Here is an 11711-nt window from a genome sequence, read left to right on the forward strand (position 1 = left end):
AGCAAATGAGTTTCATGTACGCAAGTTCAGATTCTCGTATGAAAGAAGCATTTCTTCTTTTAAAATAGACATATCCGAAGACTGCTTTGATAGAGTAATGAGCCCATCTTTTTGGCCAAGCGGTGCCTTCATTCGCGAATTCGAATTTAGATCTAGACCGCAAGGGCAAAATTTGGCTCAACTTCCGTTTTCCACCTCGGCATCAAAAAACTAATAAGTAACCTCACCATTAGCATTTACTACCAAAATGTGAGAGGTTTGAACACAAAGCTATCAAGGTTACACTTGCAGTCCTATGATTTTGACTTCAAAGTACTGGTGTTTACTGAAACCTGGCTCAAGCCGAATGTGTTCAACTCGGAAATTTTGTGTCCTAAGTATGAAGTGTTTCGAAACGACCGTTTAAATAAAAAAGGTGGAGGCGTCTTAATCGCTGTCCAGACTGACCTTTCTACTGAAGAAATTGAGTTCACTGACACCGATGAAGTTGAATTCCTCTGCGTTCGAATAAGATATCATTCTATTAGCGTTTATCTTGTTGCTGCTTATATACCACCTAACTCGAGCCTTTCTGTTTATTTAAAACACTCCTCCTTACTGCTCTCTCTACATGCCATGGTGAAGCCCTCCGATACTGTTATTGTCCTGGGTGACTTCAATCTTGCGGGTGTTTCTTGGGATCTAATAGATGGTATTCTAGTACCAAATTCCTCTCGTGATCTCTTCAATCAATTTTTGAACGATCTGTCAGATCTTAGTCTTTACCAGATCAACTCTGTTAGCAATAACTTAGGTAAATGTCTGGATTTAGTTTTTGTGGACGATGTTTCCAACGTCACAATAGCCCCTAGCTATGCTTTGATTACCCCTGTTGATTCTCACCACCCACCACTAGAATTGTCCTTGATGAATTCACGCAACTCATGTTGCTTTATCAGTAAAAAATCAAGGGCGGAGCGTTACTCATTTAAAACAGCAGATTATAATAAACTTAGGTTAGAGATATCGAAGATAACTTGGCCCCAGTATGATGGGAATGCTGAAGATAGTGCCTTACATTTTAGCAATTCCTTACGCCACATTTTCAGTAAAATCATTTCTCTTGTTAAGGAAGCTAACGTAACGTCTAACGCTCAGTGGTTTACTGGCGAATTGAAACGCTTAAAAAATCAAAAATCCAAAGCATTTAAGCTTTTTAAAAAATCTGGCTTGTCTTCTCACTACTCCGCGTACTCCATTCTTAGGCATAAATACAATGTATTGAACAAAAAGTGTTACAATAATTATATTAACAGGGTTCGACTCAATATAGTTTCTAATCCCAAATCGTTTTACGCATTTGTGAACACAAAGCGTAAGACTAACGGTTATCCCTCAACATTGAAGTTAAATGACTTAGTTTCCAGTGACGAAAATATTATTGCCGATATGTTTGCTGGTTTCTTCGAGTCAAACTACTCTGCCAGTTCTACATCTTCCCAACTGAATTCGAATCTATCTAGCTACCCATTCGATCTGCCATCATTTGATTGTATCCGAATTCCATCGATATCTGCTGCGGACGTCCTCATTCATTTGAATTGTTTGAAAATTTCATATACAGCTGGCCCAGACGGTATACCCACAAGTGTTCTTAAAAGTTGTGCAGAGTATTTGTATAAGCCTCTGGCAAATATTTTTAATGCTTCCCTAAAACAGGGTGTCTTCCCATCTTCCTGGAAGGATTCGTTTATCTTGCCACTTTATAAAAATGGAAGTAGGACTAACATCGTAAACTATAGAGGAATTGCGAAGCTTTGTGCTATTGCTAAAGTTTTTGAGGCAATCGTTACGGAAGAACTATCTCACTCTATTACTTCTGCTATTGATCTATCGCAACACGGTTTTTGCAAAGGTAAATCAACTGTATCCAATCTTCTTGAATTCACTACTTATGTGTCTAATGGGTTTAAAAACAATCTTCGAACGGACGTGATTTACACTGATTTCAGCAAGGCATTTGACAAGGTATCTCATTCAACCCTTTTATATAAACTTGATCGAATTGGCTTCCCTCCTATTCTTCTCAGCTGGCTTTCTTCTTACTTAGTGGATAGGAAACAAAGAGTAATTTTTAAAAATTGTACCTCCCGGCCAATACATGTCACATCCGGCGTACCTCAGGGCAGCCATATTGGTCCCGTCTTGTTTATTTTATTTATAAATGACCTTCCTAAGGTGTTGAATTACTCGAAATGCTTAATGTACGCTGATGATGTTAAGCTCTTTAAGTACATTAGTACTGCAGAAGATAGGGAGCATTTGCAAGCTGACCTAACCTGCATTTTCGAATGGTGTGAAGCAAATTCCATGTCACTAAATTTGAAAAAGTGTAAATTCATGACCTTCTCTAGAAAATCGTTCTATCCAAATTCGTATATGATATCTGACCACAATGTTGAGCAAGTGACCAATTTCATTGACCTTGGTGTAACTATGGATCCGAAACTAGAATTCAAGTCTCACATAAACTCCTGCGTGATTAGGGCTAGAGGATTGTTGGCTTTTCTTAAGCGCTGGGCCAAGGAGTTCAACGATCCTTATGTCACTAAAGTTCTCTTTACCTCTCTAGTTAGACCGATTTTGGAGTATGCATCTATAGTATGGAATCCTAGCTATCAAATTCATAGTGACAGGCTCGAATCAGTGCAGAAACAGTTCCTGTTATTTGCCCTCAAAAATTTATGTTGGGACTCGTCTAAAAATCTCCCACCCTACAAGGATCGCCTGAAGCTTATAGATTTGCCGACGCTTCAGAGTCGTAGAGAGATGCTTGGTGTTCTTTTTTTAATTAAATTAATGAACGGGATGGTCAGTAGTCCCTTTTTACTGAGTGAGATAAACTTTTGTATTCCTACAAGACCCACGAGACATTTTAAACCTATTGTGTTGAGTATTTGTAAATCAAACTTTGAAATGCATGATGCTTTTCGGTGTTTATGCCAAGATTTTAACAAGCATTATGATTGCATCGACATATCTGAATCGCTTTTTGTAATAAAGAAAACATTGCTCAACAAGTTAACTAAATAAACTAATATCTGCAACCGTGAACGAAAAAATTACACAATATCTTTGACTGCTTAGTACAATTGTAACGGCTTCGTATATTTCCGCGACCGCGTAGGACAATAGGAGCAGGGATCGGAAACTCGGCCTTTCCGACCTCGCCCAACAGTTCGTCTATAGCGTGGAGCGGAAACTAGGACTTTCCGCCTGCCTCACTTACAAAGTAACGACTACGGGAACATGGATCGGAAGCTCGGCCTTTCCGACCATGATCAACGGCCTGTAAACAGGGCGGAGCGGAAACTAGGTCTTTCCGCCCGCCGCACACAAAAGTAGACTGGAGACAAGGCCTCGCCAGCTACCCAAATTGCTATTGAATATCATTGTTATCTTTACAAGTTAATATTTATAATTATTTCACTCTGTAATGTATCACACATACTTAAATATTCTAAATCTTTTTATCTCAACTGTCTGTAAGAAAACATTTTTCTGTAGACTAAAAATAAATAAATAAATAAATAAATAAATAAATAAAAAACAGTACTTTAAGATAGTAAAGGTGAAACGAAGAGGTGCATTTGCAAAAAAAGTCCTCTCAATTTTTAAACCGTCTTCGCATTCGTCGCACTCTGGTTTGGGTGACAATTTTTGGTGATCAAATTTTCCAAAATTGCAAAATAAATGTTAACAAGCAGAATGCACGAAAACAAGTAGAAAGAGGTACTATACTGGATGCCACTGTCGAATTCCTATGTAGAATTGCTCGCTGATTCCGAAAATCGAGTTTTTTCTCTATGGTAAAGTTTTCGAGCTATTTTCAACTTACCGTAATTCAGCTAAAACAAAAAGTGGTTGAAATATGAGCAGTAAACAATGTTACGCATACGCCATGTATGTACATACAAAATAATCTTTGCGCATTTTCATTTGACCACTCATTATATTTTTATTTAGACATGGATTTTTTTAAGAATATTTCTGCATCAAAAAAAAATATTTGAAACAAATTTCGCTTGAGTTATTTTGGCGGTTAGCGAGCCCTAACCCTATGTTAGTCAAAAAAAAAAAAAAAAAAATCTCGAATAATTTATTAATTTCTCGGAATCTATAAAGATTCTTCAATTTCTTCGTAAGATGTACGCGATTAAGTGAAACCACTTTTTTGTCTTTGAAAAATTATTCATAGAAAAAATTTAGTCAGCGAGCGATTCAACATAGGAATTCAATGGTGGTATCTGGTGAACAAAAAACACAATTTTGGGGTCCAGTGTAACCGTCCACAAGTGAAGAGAAATTTTCTTTGAACACCTTAAGTATTAAAAAATTTTGCAATACAGGTACGTGTAAATATTGATGGCGGCATCATCATTTCGGGAACGGCCATTTCGGAAGGTAATTTTGTTACAAACGGTAATTTATACAAACTAATACAAATTTTAGCTATACAAAATAAATCAAAATACATACACTGCGAATGTATTTATTATTATTTTTTTTTTTAGTTTTAAAAACGTTCCTGAAATGACTTTCTAGTTCATCATTCAATACGTTTCGAGTTAAATTCAGAAATATGCCAGTTCGTGCTCTACCCTGCCATAAACTAAATTGGCGACGACCTAATCCAATTCATAACAGTGTAAATCAATTTAATAATAAAATTAAAATGTTTGTTTCCACAGCAACTAATTTCTCCACCTCCCTGATTTTGATCCATAGATGCTTCTAAGAAGAAAAATTGTATAATTCATTAGGACTATAATAGTAGAGCTTACAAATACTATACATAACTAATTGTTCCCGTAAGAGAATAGTCGACAACTAATCAATTTTCAAGGAATCTTTGGTTAATGCTCAATGCTCTGATGGGGTAACTGTACCACTGTTTTCTTGATATACCCAAATATAAGTATATAACAAGTTTTTAAGTCAAGATTTGAATAACAAATTATCTGCACAACTTGAATACCTCGAACATAGTGGAGTAGTTCTTTCATAGAAATAAAGTTTTGCTTGCATGTTTGCACATACTATGCATTGTGTGATGTAAATACATACATATGTAATAAATAGATTTCACGTTGCTATATTTAATGTAGCTTTCATCGATTCATTCATTCATTCTATTTCGTTTCAATTCAAAAAGTCTAGCTTCTTTCCAGAGGTGTTTCAAAAGCTTTTGTAAGTAAAGTTTTGCTGTATGCCATTTTTCAATAATTTGAAATTCTGATGATTTTGAGTTGGCGAAAGATAGATTCGTTACGCAAGTGTACATATATACATATGTATATATATATATGAACAAGAATTCTCTATTTCTTACATGCGCTGAAAGCCTAAAAAGCGTGGTGTAGAGTTCTTCTCTAAGCAGTTCTACTCTAACAGCGCTAATACTCTAGTCTGTGTTGCCTCCAGGGTTGCCGCTGACGAAAAAAATACTACCATCCACTTGAAAAAAATCTACCAAATCTGGAAAACATCTACCAATGACATTTTTTGTATAGTTATTTTAGTAAAAACTATGGTTTTGTTCTAATGTTTAGTTATTTCAATAAAATTTAAAATTTTTATTAAGGAACTTTTTATTTAACTAATTTTACGGTATTTGATATCACATTAATGGCATCTTCTCACTTTCCCTCAGCCAAACTAAAAGCAACAACGAATTTTCATCAAACCACAACTGAAGTTACTATAGACAAATACAGTGACTTAAAAACCCACTTCGGGATATTTTTTAAGTCACAATGTTTTTCAAGTAAAAATTTTACTATTTACTATTTTTTGATATAAGAATACTGTTTGCGCATAAAAAACAAGAATTCTAGCTGCATACAACATTTAGAAAAACTAAAACAGAAAATGTTTTCTAATTTTCGAACTTTTTACACACAATTTTTAGAACAATTTTGGGGTGTGCATTTTTATAGCCCATGGAATTTTAGTATATCCAACAATTTTTAGCTAAAAACTCCAGTTGATTCTTAAACATCTTTGTCGCCAGGCTTTTGTGCTTTTTTTTCATTTAACAATTGCCATTTATAAAAACTGGCATTGATTTTTCTATTTATTTTTATTTTTTTCTTTTTATTTAAAGCATTGTTTAAAATATTTATGCAATCAAAAGATCCTCAGGATTCCAATAAAATGAAAATTAATGCAATATAGTATACTACACTTTTGGAAAGAAATTTATAATACATATAAAGATAAGTACGAAAAATAAATTAGGAACGAAATGTTTTATTTCTTTTTCAAACAAAATACTTAAACAAAAACGTACCAAAATGTAAAAAAAACCCAATCCAATTTTTTTCTACAAATTTTGGTAATAATTTACCAAAGTGACAACCCTGGTTGCAATGCAAGCAAAATATTTGCTTTTCACAATCCCTATTTGTCCCACGGTAAACGTGAACGGATGTATTTGATTTTCGAATGAGATGCATTTAAATGAAATATGTACATACATATATGCGTTGTGCCACTTACCGTTGTTGCAAATACTATTATCACGCTCCTTCGATTCACTTTTGTTTGTACTTTTGTCAATCTTTGATTGGATAATTCAAAACGTTGATTTTTTCAGTCCGCTTTCAATTTCGGTCTATTTTTCTTGATTCAATTTGTTTTTTTCGCTTGTTTCTTTGTTTTGCCGCGTAAACGCAACTTTAAATGTTCATTCAGCGAATACTAGGTTCTATTCAGATATATGTAAATTAGAATAATGATTAGCATACTCATATATATAGTACTTCATATATAGTGATTGCAGAATGAGAGCAATACCGTGGTTGTACTCGTGATTCATTCGTTGTGTTGACGGTGGGAGCTAAAAGCTCTGTGACGACATGCGAAGCAAAGGTTGCATTATTTCATTCCTATTCGACTTGAGTACTAATATTCAATTTGTTTTGCGATTTAATGGATTTATTTAAAGCAAATAGTTGCTTTTTATGAAATCTTGTATGTTTTATAGTTTATTTGTACTTTCTACTACAAAGCTAGACTTTATGTCTCAACATGATAGCAAAAGCTTTTCGCAATTACCTTCCCCTTTTTATGTGGCTTACTTTGTAATTTTCCATTTGATCGCTCAACTGTAATGCGCTTTTATATTTTTTTTTCTTTCAAGACCAGAAATGTATTCGATAACCGCAGCAACTTTTGTAGTAACAAGCTCGAAACTTTTAAATCTTTATTTCAAGAGCTTTTCAAATAAAATAAAAAATCAGTCTAACTAACCTAGTATGCTAGAGCTTTTCAAATAAAATAAAAAAATCACTCTAACTTGCCTATTCTGCTTGTTACCAAACATTTTGTAACCAAGAAATTTAGTTAGCAAAAATTGTCACCAATTTTTTAACCGCAATTCTATATACCTTGGTAACGTATTAAGCCATTGAGTAATTCAGCTATGAAGTTTTGAAGAAATTCTGCTGCTGCATATTTCACGGGGAAATATTTTGTTACTTGCTTATGCGATAGTAACCGGTAACATAATTTTTGTTACCAACGCGGACCGAATTCGTTAAACTTCGCCGGTGATTTTGTGGACCAGACAGTGCTACTTTTTTATTCCGCTTTGAAAACAAGATTTCTGTACTAAAATCGACGATAGAAGCGAATGATAGAGTCATCCCATTCGGCACAACATCCAGTCTCACAATCGCGCCACCAACCGAAAGCTTTGCAGTCGGCAAACTTTGCAACTAGTTCTAGGGGCTGAGCTTCTCGCCATAAAGTGGTGAAGCGGCGAAGCGGAAATACCGCTATTTAACCATCATCGTTAGTGACAGCAACAGTCAGCAACAGTCAAGTCAAGCAAGCTAAAAGGTTGTCAGTCTTGCCTGGGCGTTTCCTTATTATTAGGCCGCACAACATTGGAGAAGTGTTGGGTACAACCCAAACTTTATAAGGTTGAAAGAAATTCTGTCCAAAATATAGCCTGCTGGCATAATCAACCAACCCCAATAAATCAAGAGAGGATCTGGGAAAAGAGGAAAGAGCAAAAGAGGCCTGTACTGTAACCCGTACTGTTGCATGCTGATGTCAAAGGATCAATAACATCAAATTTATCTTAGACAAGCCGGTGTTTATCTCTATAGGGTAAGCAGACTGAGGGCCGTGTGCACAATGTATGGAAAAGCACTTAATATGAGCTTAACCAAAGTTGGCTCAAAAGCGTCTTCGACGAAGCTACAAATCTGGCAAAGTGCTTAGTTCAAACTAAATCAGAAGTTACCAAATTTTACCAAAACTTGCTTTTTATGTTGCAAAATAGGATTGCAACAAAGTCCATAATGAAAATTTTTTAATAAAATTATGCTCCGGCTTAGTATTCTCGGGCAATTTAAAATGAAATTATATAATTTCTAATTATTGTCCGTACAGAAGCAGGCTTAAAGCAACTTTTCCGAACTCTTTGACAAAGTCATAACAATGGTCAAACTTATTCCCTCTACATAGTTAGTAAATATATGGGAGCGAGTATCTTAACCGTATTTTGAAAGCTTTCAACTGAATCTTTACTCTGAATGCTTTTTATTATCGAAGCAAAATCGTTTTTGCCGACTCTGTAGGTGGTATAAAGTTGTACAATCATTTTCGTGCTATAATTACGGTAGGACTTCTACTACTACTCATTCAGTATTTAAATTGCATTTGCATTTTTGTTTCAGATATAACTCTATTTCAACACTTACATATGTATGTACGTACATTACAGTGCCTCGCCAAAAAAAAAGTTGCAGTTTTTCCAGAAGAATTATAAAATTTAGATATATAGATAGAGAGTTAATATTTGTCCGCAATATTTTGTCCAAAGTCCTAAATTATAATAGATTTTATAAATAAATTGGCTGGTGAAATATTTTCGTTTTATCATACATTTCCATTGTAATTATTAAATTCGATTGATGTACTACCTAAAAGACTAACTAAAGTAAATAAATAAATAAAAAATAAATAAATAAATAGTGGAAATAAGCAACAAGAATTAACAAGGCGAACTTAGCACAGTGCGTAGGCAACTGGCTGAGTCAGTGGTGATCGTCGGTTCGAATCCTACTGAAAGAAGTCTGATGAGGAAATGTGGTGATTTCCGAAATAGCTATCAATTCTACAATTTTTTTCAAATTATTGTTGCTTTTCCACAAGGAGTTTTCATTAAAAACGGCCTCAAGCTCAATAAAAGTTGTTGAATATGATTTTATAAATCCTTTATTTTTGTATGGAGAGTGATGCACCCTAATGTACATATGTTGTTGTTCTTGTTTTTTCTCACTTTTACATCTACAGTTTGAAGTTGGTCTTATATAAAAGTGCAACGATGACACATTTCAAGCGAGCTGTAAAGTTTTTCAAGGTGATTAATTTTTTGTTTTTCCTTTTTATTTATTACTTATTTCGCTTAGTTTACTGACTTCATACACGTTTGTATATCTATTTCGTGTTAAACTTTCTTCTGTTTATTATGTTTTAGAAGTGCGGCCTATATCACTTTTCAAACACTTCAGTTCATATTTAGTGCATTTTTCTTGAGATTCAACGTTTGCCAAGAACGTCCATGCAATTTCTCAAGCGCTAACCCACACTCACTACCTCTGCCACTTTGATCGCCAACGCCCCCGCCCCCGCCGCCACCACAACCATGCCACCAGCACTTACACAACAAATCGACGAGCTAGCAGCGATTCAATTACAATGCATCGTCACACGCGGAATCGTGAAATGTTCTCAGCCTTTCCACTTAATCAATTTGTACTTTAAATTTCAAAGCGTTGTTGCTAATGTTTTTGAACTGAGTTTTGAGCTTAGTACAACTTTTTATTTGAACTGTAGAACAACTCGTAACTAGAACTGTAACTTCACTACCGATTGCAGTTTAGCTTGGGGTTCTTTCTCCCTTAAATCAATTGCTATACTTGTGAGATATTTGAAAATTATTTTTTCAGAATATTTTCGACTTTTGCACGCGCACGTACATCCGTCTGCGGCGATAGTTCGCGTTGTAGTGAATTATCATTGTGGCGCTCGAAGCCTTTGCGGCGCTGCAAATTTGCATTCGCTTTCGAGCTCACATGCACTTGCATGAGCCAAAGCGAAAACGGTCAGCGCGCAACGTTCTCACAGCCCCGGTATAATAAAGCTTCTGCGAGTAGAATAGCTTCCCATTTAGCAAACACACACGCTTGCACCCATAGTGCGGCATAGCTAGCGACCCCAGGTTGAGAAAGCTTTTCACCAGCTGCTTATTCAATCGTATCCGAGTGCCAAGTTTACTCATTTTCTATCCCACTTCAACTTGCGGCACGTTATGGAAAACGTTCTGCGGCGCTGGCGATGCGCCTGCTCGGCTCACGTGTACCTGAAACGTGCGCACGTTTGGGAAGCTAAGTAAACTGGTTGGTTGTGCGGTGTGTTAACAAATAATTCTGAGCTTTGTTACTTTAAGCATTCTTTGGTTTGTTGTCGCGCGAGGGTGTGTGTGTATGTCGCATTGTTTTTGCTGCTGTTTGACGGGCGAAAGAGAGGAAATTGACATTGATTGTGTGCACAAAAAGCGGTTGAGACACAGCGGAAATATAAAGTTGCCGTTGTCGTTGGTGTCATTAATTGTCGTTGTTGGCGCTCGAGTTGCAAAACAATAAAAAATCCGAAGTTGATATGTTGTGATAGGGTGATAGGATGATAGGGTGAGGGTGGTCAGTTCATAAAACCGAAGGAATACCAAAATATGCCAACAGAGTTGCCAGGCTACATTTTGTATTAGGGCAGTTACAAATAAGGACAAATCTTAAGTTAGTATTTTTAGAAAAGCCTCCTAAAAACCTACTTTCGTACAATGTTTAGGTTAGGTTGCGAAGGCTGCACTTAGAACTTAAGTGGGCCGATGTGATACCGTTCGACTGGCTCAATATTGATTCCGACCATTTACCGAGAAATATTACCCATTATTTTTACAAAAAAAAAACAACGCTTTAAGCTCTTTTTTTTTCGTTTGCAGACAAACCGGTCTTTTTTTTCCTTAATAAAATCCAAAATGTTGAAAATTTAAAAAACGAAAAAAATATTTCATATTTAAAATAAACCGGCAACTATTTCCAAAAAAAAATACTTCATTATGTTTACGAAATTTTTCCTTTGGTAATCATAGATGATTTGATAACTTTTAAAACACTAAGTTAAGCTATGTAGCAAGCTTTAAAGAATATTTTCGATCCATATAAATTTTATTTTATATTTTTCGCTGGGGTTTGCAGATTTGCAGAACATGCCCTGAGTATGATATCTTGAGATTTCCATCACTTAAAAAATAAAAACCTTTATATTTAAGGTTAGGTGGCAACACGTACAGTGGTTGAAGAATAAATAGGGGCACGAAATTTTACCTAGTTTTGGTTATTTTGCCTCTGCTTATTTGGTGTTTCTTATTGTTTTATTAAAGTATGGCTCACTATCTACCTAAACCCATGTAATTCCGAATTTCAAACTTTGTAAAAAAAATTTGGAAATTTTGACAAAGTATGTTCGACAACTTTTTTATATGGAGGAAAATTCACAATACCATCCACAAAAAAAAATCCAAAATGAACTATAAGTTCTAGTTACTTCAAACTTTTTTTAAAAATTCCGAATAAAAAGTGATGCACATTTGTTGA

The 11711-nt window shown here is 35.2% G+C and overlaps 1 protein-coding gene across 4 annotated transcripts in view; it reads right to left on the minus strand.

The window, feature by feature from the left end:
* Nucleotides 1–10151, minus strand: part of LOC118741257 (protein timeless) — a 37192-nt gene extending 27041 nt beyond the window's left edge. For 3 of the 4 annotated variants that reach the window (XR_004993263.1, XR_004993264.1, XM_036473166.1), the window contains exons 1-2: nt 9718–10151; nt 6541–6748 (exon numbers count right to left, since the gene is read on the minus strand). The gene's annotated coding sequence lies outside the window, so the exon portion shown is untranslated. The remainder of the gene's footprint in view (nt 1–6540; nt 6749–9717) is intronic. The other variant, XM_036473167.1, reaches the window with a different exon arrangement.
* Between the last annotated feature and the right edge of the window lie 1560 nt (nt 10152–11711).

The sequence above is a fragment of the Rhagoletis pomonella genome, unplaced genomic scaffold (genome assembly GCF_013731165.1).
Source record: "Rhagoletis pomonella isolate Grant_MI unplaced genomic scaffold, Rhpom_1.0 Rhpom_scaffold_00006, whole genome shotgun sequence".
Lineage (NCBI taxonomy): Eukaryota > Metazoa > Arthropoda > Insecta > Diptera > Tephritidae > Rhagoletis > Rhagoletis pomonella.